Raw genomic sequence first — 13,555 nt, forward strand, 5'->3', positions numbered from 1 at the left:
TTCTCCCCTGGACTATGAGTTTATATGACTAACAACCTGCTGCTAATCTCATCCGTCCCATGTCAAGTGTTACATGTTCAGCTGTCTCATTTTATTTCGGGCAGAAATTCTCTTCTTCACCAATGGCGTGAACAGGAGATAATTAGAAAAAGTAACAAAATAATTTTTTGTTCTAACAATGTCTGTATTTTGGATTAACTGAGGGATAATGGTGAAATAGATATAATTCTTCTTGAAATTCCAGAAGACAAAGGAGCATAGTTGTCTTTGGGTCTAACTCTGACCCTCCAGTCTAAACACCTGTATTGCTGTAAGGCAGTTCTCTCTCAGAGTAATTCGTTCCAGAGGCAACCCGAAGCCTACCCAAATTCCCTACTTGTGAGGGTTGATTCTATGTGTCCATTTGACTTGGGCCACAGGATGCCTGAGAGCTGGTTAAGTGTTATTTCTGGGTTGTGTCCATGAGGGTTTATCCAGAAGAGAATTGCATTTGAATTGGTGAACTGAGCAAACATTTCCCTTGACAATGTGAGTGGGCATCATTCAATCTACCTAAAAAAAACCCAAAAAGGCAGAGAAGAGTTGAACTCACCCTCTGCCTGACTGCTTGAGCCAGGACATTGACCTTCTGCCCTCAGAGCTCCTGGTTCTCAGTCCCTCAGACCTGGACTAGAATCTATACCATCAGCTCTCTGGCTCTAGGGCTTCAAACTACACCATCAGCTCTCCTGGGTCTCCAGCTTGCACACAGAAGATTATGGGATGTCTTAGCCTCTATAAATGTGTGAGCCCAAATAGCATAATAAATAAATATCTCTAAATATATGTAAATCATAATAAATAAACATGTGTGTATATATGTAAATATATATGTGTGTGTATATGTGCATGTATGTATGTCCATATATTACCTATTGGTGTGTATATATGTATGTATGTACATTACCTATTGCTTCTGTTTCTGTGGAGAACCTTAGCTAATACACTCAAAGAGACTGATTATGCAATCGAAGAGGTATCTTCTGTGGAGACCCCTAGCTAATACACTCAAAGAGGAGATTGATTATACACTCACATACGCTTCAGTTCTTAGTAGGTTCTGCTCCACCTTGGTGCTCTCTGTAATTCAAATATCTCCCTTCTCTCTTTCCTTCTAAGAGTCCCTTTCTCCAAAGAAAATAAGTTAAGGCCACATAGTGTACAGGCATACTTCATTTTATGGCACTTCACTTCATTGCACCTCGTGCATTGCATTTTTAAAATTGAAGTTTTGTGGCAACCCTGTATTAAGCAAGCCTATTGGCACCATTTTTCCAACAACATGTACTCACTTCCCATCTCTGTGTCACATTTTGGCAATTCTCACAATATTTTAAACTTTTCCCTTATTATTACATCTGCTCTGGTGATCTGCGATCATTGATCTTTGATGTAACAATTATTTTTTGAGACACCACAAACTGCACCTATATAAGATGAAAATTAAATTCCAGCAAACTTAATCAGTAAATGTCACATATGTTCTGACTGTTCCACCAGCTAGATGTTCCTGCATCTCTCTCCCTCTCCCAGGTCTCCCTATTCCCTCAGACAGAACAATATTGAAATTAGATCAACTAATAACCCTATAATGGCCTCTAACTGGTCAAGTGAAAGGAAGAGTTGCACGTCTCTCACATTAAATCAAAAGCTAGAAATAGCTAAGCTTTGTGAGGAAGGCATGTTGAAAGCTGAGACAGGTCAAAAGCTAGGACTCTATACCATCAACCACACATCAGCTAGCCAAGTTGTGAATGCAAAGAAAGAGGTTTTGAAGGAGATAAAAAGTACTATTCCAGTGACCATACAAATGATAAGAAAACGAAACAGCCTCATTACTGATAGGAAGAAAGTTTTAGTGGTCTGGATAGAAGATCAAACCAGCCATAACACTCCCTTAAGCCACGGTCTAATCCAGAGCAAGGCCCTAACTCTTCAATTCTATGAGAGAAATGAGAAAGCTTCAGAAGGAAAGTTTGAAGCTAACAGAGCTTGGTTCATGAGGTTTATGAAAAGACACTGTCTCCATAACATAAAAGTGCAAAGTGAAGAAGCAAGTGCTGACAGAGAAGCTGCAGCAAATTGTCCAGAAGATCTAGCTAAGATCATTAATGAAGGTGTCTACACTAAACAACAGATTTTCAGCATAGACAAAACAACCTTATATTGGAAGAAGATGCTCTCAAGGACTTTTGTAGCTACAGAGAGAAGTCAATGGCTGGCTTCAAATCTTCAAAGGACAGGCTGACTTTCTTGTTAGGAGCTAATGAAACTGGTGACTTCAAGTTGATGCCAATGCTCATTTGCCATTCTGAAAATCCTAGGGTCATTGAGAATTATGCTAAATCTACTCCATTTATGCTCTATAAATAGAACAATAAAGCCTGGATGACAGCATATCTGTTTACAACATGGTTTACTGAATATTTTAAGCACACTGTTGAGATCTACTGCTCAGGAAAAAAAAGATTCTTTTCAAAACATTACTGCTCATTGAAAATGTATCCAGTCACCCAAGAGCTCTGATTGAGATGTACAAGGAGATTAATGTTTTCATACCTGCTAACACAACACCCATTCTGCAGCTAATGGATCAAGGAGTAACTTCAGCTTTTAAGTCCCATTATTTTAGAAATACATTTCATGAAGCCATAGCTGTTACAGACAGTGATTCCTCTAATGGATGTGGGCAAAGCAATTTGAAAACCTTCTAAAAAAGATTCACCATGATTCATGAGAGGAGGACAAAGTATCAACATTAGCAGGAGTTTGGAAAAAGTCAACCCTTGTGGACGACTTTGAGGGTTTCAAAACTTCAGTGGAGAAAATAACTGCAGGTGTAATGGAAATAGCAAGATAACTAGAATTAGAAGTGGAGCCTGAAGATGTGATTGAAAATTTATCTCATGATAAAAATTGAATGGATAAGGAGTTGCTTTTTATGAATGAGCAAAAGAAGCAGTTTCTTTGTTTTTTCTTTTTCTTTCTTTCCTTTTCTTCCCAGGCTGGAGTGCAGTAGCACAATCATGCAACCTCTGCCTTCCAGCTTCCCAGGCTCAAATCATCCTCCCACCTCAGCCTCCTGAGTAGCTGGGAGTAGAAAGTAGTTTCTTGAGATGGAATCTACTGCTGAAGATGCTGTGAATATTGTTGAAATGACAACAAACGATTTAGAATATTACATAAAAATAGTTGATAAAGCAGCATCAGGGTTTGAAAGGACTGACTCCAAGTTTGAAAGAAATTCTACAGCATCACATGCTACAGAGAAACCTTTTGTGAGAGGAAGAGTAAATTGATGTGGCAAACATCATTGTTGTCTTATTTTAAGAAATTGCCACAGCCACCTCACCCTTCAGCAACCACCACCACGATCAGTCAGCAGCCATCAACACTGAGGCAAGACCCTCCACCAGCAAAAAGATGATGACTCACTGAAGGCTCAGATGACTGTTAGCATTTTTAGCAATAAAGGGTTTTTAAATTAAGATATGCACATTGTTTTTTAGAAGTAATACTATTGCATACTTAATTATATATAGTGTAAACATAACTTATATATGCACTGGAAAACCAAAAAATTTGTGTGACCCACTTGATTGCAATATTTGCTTTATTGAGATGGTCTGGAACAAACCCACAATATCTCCAAGGTATGCCTGTATTAGTTTTTCTCTGCTGTGTAACAAATTATCATAAACTTACTGGTTTAAAAACCACACAAATGTAACATCATTTCACAGTTTCTGTGGGTTAGGAGTCCAAGGACTGTTCTGCTGGTTCCTGTGCTCAAGATATACAATCAAGGTGAAGACCCGGGCTGCAGTCTCTCTGGAGCTTGGTGTCCTCTTCCAGTCTCATTCAGCCTGTTGGCAGAACTCAGTTCCTTGCAGCAACAGAACTCATAGCGGCTTCTATCTTTGAGGTCAGGAGGAAAGCATCTGCTTCAGCCTGAATCAAGAAGACTTCTGCCTCTGACCTCCAGATCTAGATATGATTAGTTCAAGTTCATGCAAGAGAATATCCTTTTTGATAAACTCAGAGTGAACTGATTAGGGACCTTAATTATATCTTTGTTATACAATGGAACCTATAAGATTGTGGGAGTTTTATTCCATCATGTTTATAAGTCCTGCTCACACTCAAGGGGAGAGAACTCTATAGGGAATTACACTAGGGGGTGGAAATAATATTGGCTGTCCCTAGTGTGTCTCCTCACATCCTCATTCTGGCTCCCTCTTCCACCCCTTCCAAAGTTTCACTGCCAAAGTTCACTTGATCTCCTAATAATCACACATTAGTATTCCTTTGACCAGGAGGGAAATAGAGCTTTTGTCCCTGTTCTTTCAAGGGCAGGTTTATTTTCTGTTTGTTTTTATTTTGAATTTCACTCTTTTTCTGTTTGTTTTTATTTTGAATTTCACTCTTTTTCTGTTCCTCCCACACCTTTTTTTTTTTTTTTTTTTTTTTTTTTTTTTTTTTTTTTTGGCAGAGTCTCACTCTGTCAACCAGACTGGAGTACATTGTTGCAATCTCAGCTCACTGCAAACTCCACCTCCCCAGGTTAAAACGATTCTTGTCTCAGCCTCCCAACTAACTGGGATTACAGGTGTGCATCATCACACCCAGCTAATTTTTATATTTTCAGTAGAAACAGGATTTCACAACGTTAGCCAAGCTGGTCTCAAACTCCCGGGCTCAAGTGATCTGCCTGCTTCAGCCTCCCGAAGTACTGGGATTACAGGCATGAGCTACCGTGCCCAGGCTGCCCCACCTTTTTCTGTAAGCTTTGAATTGTTAACCTTATTCTAACTCTTTATTGCCACCTTCCCAAGTCATTTTGTTTTAGATATATCTATTATAAACAATACATATCTAGTTTTTATTTTTTTTAAGCCAATTACTTTTGAAATGGGTGACTTTCAGGTGAATTTAAGCCATTCACAATTGTTTTGATTATTGATATGTTTGGAGTTCATCTTAATTTTTGTTTTCTCTTTACCATACTTTTTTATTCTTTCTGTTTTCCTACTCTTTTATTGACTTGATTGCATTTTCTTTGTTCCATCTTTTCTCCTGTAATAATCTGGAGGGGAAAAGTCTCTTTTTCTAGTGAGTATTCTTAAATCATAATACACAATTAAATTTGTATTTGTCTACTAATTGTTAGAAAATTCACTTTCTACATCCTCACTCTAAGAAGACAACATTGTTGTCATGGCTTCACTTTCTGACCCTCATTCTCATCCCCTGGTTTATCTCCTCTATTGATACCACCTGGGAAGCTAGCTCCAGATAATTTTTTTTTTTTTTCTTTTGAGATGGAATCTTGCTCTGTCACCCAGGCTGGAGTGCAGTGGTGCCATCTCAGCTCACGGCAATTTCTGCCTCCTGGGTTTAAGTGATTCTCCTGCCTCAGCCTCCCAAGTGGCTGGGATTACAGGTGCCCGCCATGATGCCTGGCTAATGTTTGTAGTTTTAGTAGAGACAGGGTTTTGTCACGTTGGCCAGCCTGGTCTCCAACTCTTGACATCAGAAGATCCACTTGCCTCAGCCTCCCAAAGTGTTGTGATTACAGGCATAAGCCACCATGCCTGGCTGCTGCAGATAATTATTAATGTCTTTCTCTCCCTACAATTTTTTTTTTTTTTTTTGTTTTTTACAATCAGTTGTTATTTATACCTAGCAATAGGTTTTGCTAGGGAATTTTAGTCACCACTGCTTTTTGGATCCTATGTCTTTTTCCTTGATTTTTTTTTCTTCATGTAAGAAAACAGCTTTCAGGACTTTTTTCACAGAGCACCTGAGGCTGGTAAACTGCATCTCTAAAAATGTCATCATTTCAATCACACACTTACTTGAGAGTTTGGCAATCTATGTTTAGAAACTTCCAAACCACAGCACCTCACCCTGCTGACTAAAATTCTGTGTTTAATTGATGTTACTCTTCACAGTGTGTTTCCTGAAAGTGCTCCCATTCTCACATCAGTGTTGATCCCTTCAAAGGCTCTCAGAAAACACTTTTCATTTGAGTAGGAAATGGATTTTGAATATGTGCAAAGAATGCTGACATCACTCCCACCCTTACTACCGCTACTTCCACCTGCACATCTTCTGGACTGAAAAGGAAGAGGAGGAGCCATTTTTCGTCTAAATGGGCTCCCATTTTTACAGCCACATAATTTTACATGCTTAAGCCCAAGTTTTCACATCAAGCAAATTAAGGGTAATTTTTTTGCTTTATAAAAATTATTCTTTGTTGTACAAAAGGATTCAATGCAATTTTCCTTTTAATATCCCAGTTCTCTAGTACATTTCAAATATGATTCCATTTCAAACAATTTATTTGGCTTTTTTAAAAAAGGAATACATCTATTGTGTAAAACAAGTATGCCTAAAATTTCCTCTTTATAGGTTTTTATGTCTTTGAAGCTCAAGGATGAAATCCTATAAATTCATACAAGATATTGGAGGACCTACTTATAATTTCTGGATATGGAATCTCCCACTGAGTTGTTCAAGTGAAAGAAAGCAAAAAAAGAGGAAAATCAGAAGCCACCCTGAGACTTTATAATCAGCTATTACAGATAATTTAACTTGGAAACTTTGGAGCCATCTTCCTTCCTAAAGGTTTTCAAGTGAGTAATCCTCTCGTGCCAACCTAACAACCCAGGAAACCAAGGTCTCAAAGGCTGAGGAGCTGCGCAGGGCGACAGATTTACCTAAGTGACCACTGTGAAACAATTAGCCAAGGGCCTGACACCTATCTGATGCTCAATAAATAGCTGTCAACCAAAGAAGCCGAGTCTTTTTTCCAGCCAGTTTTGTAGACTTTTCACTTCGTTGTGCTGCCTCCCAGCTCATCAGGAAGTGCTCATTGGCACAAACTACTAGTGAGGAACTAACTGCATGGCAGGTTGGAAGATTGGCCTCCTGTTGATGTTATCTGTGCATAAAAATGTAACCCACACACAGAACTTCTCAACATGCTTGGGCTGGTCAGTCAACCTAAATGTCTTTCCCAGAAGTTGTATGGGGGTGACTTCACATATGACCAGACAGACATATGTCATATGCCAGCTTGATGAGAGCATGCAACCTGTGCTGTTGTGCTTGGTTTAATGCTCTGCTTTCTCTGCTTTAAAATTCTTAATGTTTTCAGCAAAGGGCTCTGCCTTTTCTTTTTGCCCTGGACCCCATACATGATGTAGCCAATCCTGTGGACAGAGACTAATCGTGGAAAAAAGAAATTAAGCCATTTTATATAAGTGATACTTAGATGGGTAAGATTTTCAAATGTCGTATGAAGAAAACTTTTATTACAAAATACGGAATATTCTCTGTAGTAAGAGAGAAGGGTTAATATTTGTCACAGGGCAACATTCCAGGACCTTTTATCTTCCCACTTTGAATATGAAAGAACCTTTGAAATTCTCTAGTCCAATCTGCTCTGATTACAGATAGCAGACCTCCAGAAGTGGCCCAACAAGCCCATGCCCATGCAACCTGGCTAGGGGGAAACCCCAGGGCTCCTGTGTCCTAACGCTGCCCATCTTGCATCACGGTCTCAGTATCAGAAAGCAGCAGGCTAATGAATACAGTTTCTGTCCTTTTGATGTTGTAGGCATAGAGATTTTTAAAAATTATTTTAATAATTGTATTTTATCTTTGAGATAGTACAGCCACATTATTAGTGAAAGCTAAAAATGTCCAAAGAGCCAAATAAATTTGAAGGAAAAAAACTCAGTTTTTACTTAGCCCACATACTTGTGTTTGAGGAGGCAAGTCAATGGGACTGGCAAGGTCCCACACAACCTAGCTAGGTGCAGATCCCAGGGCTCCTGGGTCTTAATGCTGCCCATATTGTATCATGGTCTCAGTATCAGAAAGCAGTAGGTCAAAGCATATATCAGAATTTTATTGCTTTATAAGAGTGAAGAATATTCAATTTATGTACATACTACATTTTGTTTGTGCATTTTTCTGTTGATGGACATTCGAATTGTAAATGCTGCTATGAACACCCATGTACAAGTATGTGATTGTTTGAGTTCTTGCTTTCAATTCTTTTGACTATATGCTTAAAAGTGGAATTGCTGCTATTCACTGAGGGCAATATTGTCTCCAGTGACCACATAAGTGAGCAGATCAAGAGACAACACTTCCTGAGCAGAGCGCTGAAAGTCCTGGCTGTTTTTGCTTCTATCATCATATGGTGGGAAAACAGTATACCTTTTAATTGATGCAGCAGGAAACCTGAGTGAAACAGATTAAAGTTGCCAAAAGTAAACAAAAACAAAATTGGGATGGGGTAGCGATGAGGGAGGAACTCTTGACAGTGAGCCATTATAAACTGCGTGGAAACAAACACTTTAGTCATACAGGATGAATACTTCTGAAAAATCAAACCATAAGCTTTTTTTGCATAACTTTTATTGTGATAAAATATACATAACTTTTTTTTTAACCATTATAACCACTGTTAAGCATACAGTTCATTGGCATTACATTCACAGTGTTGTACAACCATCACCACTAACCATTTCTGGAACTATTTTTTATCATCCCAAACTGAAATTCTGTACGCATTAAAATATAACCTCCATACCCTCCTCTCTCTAGCCGGTGCTAAACACTATTCTACTTGCTCTGTCTATGCATTTGTCTATTCTAGGTATTTTATGCAAGTGGAATCATACAATATTTGTCCTTTTATGTCTGGCTTAACTCACTTAGCATAATGTTTTTAAGGTTCATCCATGTTGTAGCATATATTAGAATTTCATTGCTTTTTAAAAACTGAATATTTTATATATATATATATACACTACATTTTGTTTATCCATTCTTCCGTTGATGGACATTTGAGTTGTGAATAATCCTGCTATGAACACAGAAATACAAGTGTCTGATTGTTTGAGTCCTTGCTCTCAATTATTTTGAGCATATGCCTAGACATGGAATTGCTGCATCATCTGGTAAATCTGTGTTTAATTTTTTTGAGGAACCACCAGAGTGTTGTTTTCCACAGCAGTTGCACCATTTTACATTTCCACCGGCGATGCACAAGGGTTCCAGTTTCTTTACATCCTTACCACCACTTATTATGTTTCTGGTTTTGGTTGTTATTGCTTTTTAAAATAGCCATTTTAATGGTGTGAAGTGGTATCTCATTGTGATTTTGATTTGCATTTCCCTAATGACTAGTGTTGTTGAGCACCTTTTCATTTGTTTACCGGCCATCTGTATGATTTCTTTAGTAAAATGTCTATCCAAGTCCTTTGCCTATTTTTTAATTGTATATATTTATGGGGTACAAAGTGTCGTTATGATATAGGTATACAATGTGGCATGATTAAATCAAGCAAATTAACATAGCCATCACCTCAAATACTTATCATTTTTTGTGGTGTGAACATTTGAAATTTACTCTTAGCAACTTTGAAATATACATTGTTATTAATTATAGTCACCACGTTATGCAATGTATCTCAAAATACTTATTCCCCCTGTCTAACTGAAACTTTGTACCCTTTGACCAGCATCTCCCAATTCCCCTCACCCTTCACCCTCTGGTAACCTCCATTCTACTCTCTGCTTCTATGAGTTTGATTATTTTAGATTCAACATATAAGTGAGAGAATGTGGTTTTCATCCTTCTGTGCCTGGCTTATTTCACTTAGCATAATGTCTTTCAGGTTCATCATGTTGACATAAATGACAGAATTTCCTTCTCTTTAAAGGCTGAATATTATTCCATTGTGAATATACATCACATTTTCTTTATGCATTCATCCATTGATAGACATTTAGATTTAGTCCATATCTTACTGCTTGTGAATATTGTGGCTGAAATGAACATGAGAATGCAGATATCTCTTTGTCTCTTCGACAAACTGATTTCAAATCCTTCGGATACATACCCAGAAGCGGAATTGCTGGATCATATGGTAATTCTATTTTTAGATTTTCAAGGAAACGCCATACAGTTTTTCACAACAGCTGTACTAATTTACATTCCCACCAACGGTGTATGAGAGTACCTTTTCTCTGCATTCTCAACACTTTTCTTTAGTCTTTTTTATAATAACCATTCTGATGGATTTGCAGAATCTGTCTCATTGTGGTTTTAATTTGCATTTTCCTAATGACTTGTGATATTAAACATTTTTCATATGTACGATGGCCATTTGTATATCTTCTTTTGAGAAATGTCTATTCAGATCCTTTTCCTATTTTTAAAATCGAGTTATTTGTTTTCTTGCTATTGAGTTCCTGATTTATTTTGAATATTAACCTCTTTATTTATTTATTTATTTATTATTTTTATTTAGACGGGGTTTCACTATATTGGTCAGACTGGTCTTGAACTCCTGACCTCAGGTGATCCACCCGCCTCGGCCTCCCAAAGTGCTGGGATTACAGGCGTGAGCCACCATACCCGGCCGAATATTAACCTCTTAATAGATGTGTGGCTTGCAAATATTTTCTACCAATCCATAGGTTGTCTCCTTATACTGTTGTTTCTGTTGTTGTGCAGAAGCTTTTTGGTTTGATGTAATCCTACTTGTTTATTTTTGTTTGTGTTGCCTGTCTAGGTAAAACCTAAAAAAATCATTGCCCAGACAAATGTTGTGTAGCTTTCCCACTTTGTTCTCTTGTAGTAATCTTATAGTTTCAGGTCTTTTGTTTAAGTTTTTAATCAATTTTGAGTTGATTTATGGTATGAGATAAGAGTCCAGTTTTATTCTTCTGCACATGGATATCCAGTTTCCTCAACACCGTTATTGAAGAGACATCTTTGTACCATTGTATGTTCTTGGCAGCTTTGTTGGAAACCAATTGACCATATTGACTATAGTCACTCTGATGTGCTATCAAATTTTAGTCTTATTCATTCTATTTGTTTGTGCCCATTAACCATCCCCACTTCCCCTCCAGCCCCCAGCTACCATTTCCAGCCTCTTCTACTCTCTATGTCCATGAGTTCAATTGTTTTGATTTTTAGATCCCACAAATAAGTAAGAAGATGTGATGTTTGTCTTTCTGTGCCTGGCTTATTTCAGTTAACACAATGATCTCCAGTTCCATCCATGTCATTGCAAATGACTGGATCTCATTCTTTTTATGGCTCAATAGTACTCCATTGTGTATATGTACCACATTTTCTTTATTCATTCATCTGTTGATGAATACTCAGGTTGCTTCCAAACCTTAGTTATTGCAAACGGTGCTGCAGATATCTCTTAGATATACTGATTTCCTTTATTTTGGGTATATACTCAGCAGTGGAGTTGTGGGATCATATGGTAGCTCTGCCATACATGCATGAGTTCATTTCTGACTTCTATTTTATTCATTGGTCAATGTGTCTATTTTAATGCCAGTAACTTTTAATTTCAATTACTATAGCTTTGTAATATAGTTTGAAACCAGGCAATATGATGCCTCCAGTTCCAATCTTTTTGTTCAAGATTGTTTTGACTATTCGGGTATTTTTTTTATAGTTCTATATTAATTTTAGAATTTTTTTCTATTTTTGTGAAAAATGACATTGGAAATTCGATATGGATTGCTTTGAATCTGTAGATTTCTTTGAGTAGTATGGACATTTTAACAATATCAATTCTCCCAATCCATGAACATGGGATTTATTTCCACTTATTTGTGTCTTATTCCATTTATTTCATCAAAGTTTAATCATTTTCAGTGTTTTCTTTCACCTTCTTGGTTAGACTTCTTCCTAAGTATTTTTTGTAGCTATCATAAATGAATTATTTTCTTAAGTTCTTTTTCAGATAATTCATTGTTAATGTATACAAACACTTCTGACTTTTGTGTGTTGATTTTGTAAATGTGACTTCATTCATTTATTAGTTCTTACAGTTGTTTGGTTAAGTCTTTAGAGTTTTCTATATATAAGATAATGTTGTCAGTAAAGAGAGACAGTTTGACTTTGTCCTTTCCTATCTGGATGCCTTTTATTTCTTTTTAAATTTTTTTAAAAAGTGTTTATTTTTATTTTAAGTTCCAGGATACACGTGCAGGATGTGCAAATTTGTTACAATGGTAAACATGTGCCATGGTGGTTTGTTGCACCTATCAACCCATCACCTAGGTATTAAACCCAGCCTGCATTAGCTATTTTTGCTGATGCTCTCACTCTCCCCACCTGACCCCCTGATATGCCCCTGTGTGTGATGTTCCCCTCCCTGTGTCAATGTGTTCTCATTGTTCAACTCCCACTTATAAGTGAGACATGTGGTGTTTGGTTTTCTGTTCTTGTGTTAGTTTGCTGAGGATGATGACTTCCATCCATGCCCCTGCAAAGGACGTGATCTCGTTACTTTTTATGGCTGCATAGTATTCCATGGTGTATATGTACCACATTTTCTTTATCCAGTCTATCATTGATGAGCATTTGGGTTGATTCCATGTCTTTGCTATTGTGAATAGTGCTGCAATTAATATACACATGCATGTAGCTTTGTAATGGAATTATTTATATTCCTTTGGGTATATACTCAATAAGGAGATTGCTAGGTCAAATGGTATTTCTGGTTCTAGATCTCTGAGAAATTGCCACACTATCTTCCACAATGGTTGAACTAATTTACCTTCTCAACAACAGCATAAAAGATTTCTTTTTCTCCACAACCTTGCCAGCATCTGTCATTTCTTGACTTTTTAGTAATCGCCATTCTGACTAGCACTAGATTGCATCTCATTGTGGTTTTCATTTATATTTCTCTAATGATCAGTGATGTTGAGCTTTTTTTCATATATTTGTTGGCTGCATGAATGTCTTCTTTTGAGAAGTGTCTGTTCATGTCCTTTGTCCATTTTTTAATGAGGTTGTTCATCTTTTTCTTATAAATTTGTTTAAGTTCCTTGTAGATTCTGGATATTAGTCCTTTGTCAGATGGATAGATTGCAAAAATTTTCTCCCACTCTGTAGGTTGCATGTTTGCTCTGATGATAATTTCTTTTGCTGTGCAGAAGCTCTTTAGTTTAATGAGATCCCATTTGTCAACTTTTGCTTTTTTGTTACAATTGCTTTTGGCAATTTTGTCATGAAATCTTTGCCTGTGCCTGTGTCCTGAATGGTATTGTTTAGATTTTCTCCTAGGGTTTTTATAGTTTTGGGTTTTACATTTAAGTTTTTAATCCATCTTGAGTTAATTTTTGTATAAGGTGTAAGGAAAAGGTCCAGTTTCAATTTTCTGTATACTGAATGACTTTTATTTCTTTCTCTTGCCTAATCGCTCTGGTAAGGACATCCAGTACTATTTTCAATAGAAGTGCTGAGAGTGGCTGCTACAGTTTGGATATGGTTTGTCCCTGCCAAAACTCATGCTGAAATTTGATCTTCAATATTGCAGTGTTGGGAGATAGGGTCTAATGGGAGGTGTTTGAGTCATGAGACTGAATCCCTCATGAATAGATTAATGCCCTCCTGTAGGGGTAAATGAGTTCTCACTCTCTTAGGAATTATTTTTCTATGAGAGCAAGTTGT

At 37.2% G+C, this 13,555-nt stretch overlaps 1 pseudogene; it reads left to right on the forward strand.

Moving 5' to 3' along the window:
- The first annotated feature begins 1,630 nt into the window (after positions 1-1,630).
- LOC135270776 (tigger transposable element-derived protein 1-like) lies at positions 1,631-3,496 on the forward strand (annotated as a pseudogene).
- Positions 3,497-13,555: the final 10,059 nt, after the last annotated feature.

Source organism: Aotus nancymaae, unplaced genomic scaffold (assembly GCF_030222135.1).
Source record: "Aotus nancymaae isolate 86718 unplaced genomic scaffold, 86718_ANA_hifiasm-v0.15.2.pri h1tg000067l, whole genome shotgun sequence".
NCBI classification, from domain to species: Eukaryota; Metazoa; Chordata; class Mammalia; order Primates; family Aotidae; genus Aotus; species Aotus nancymaae.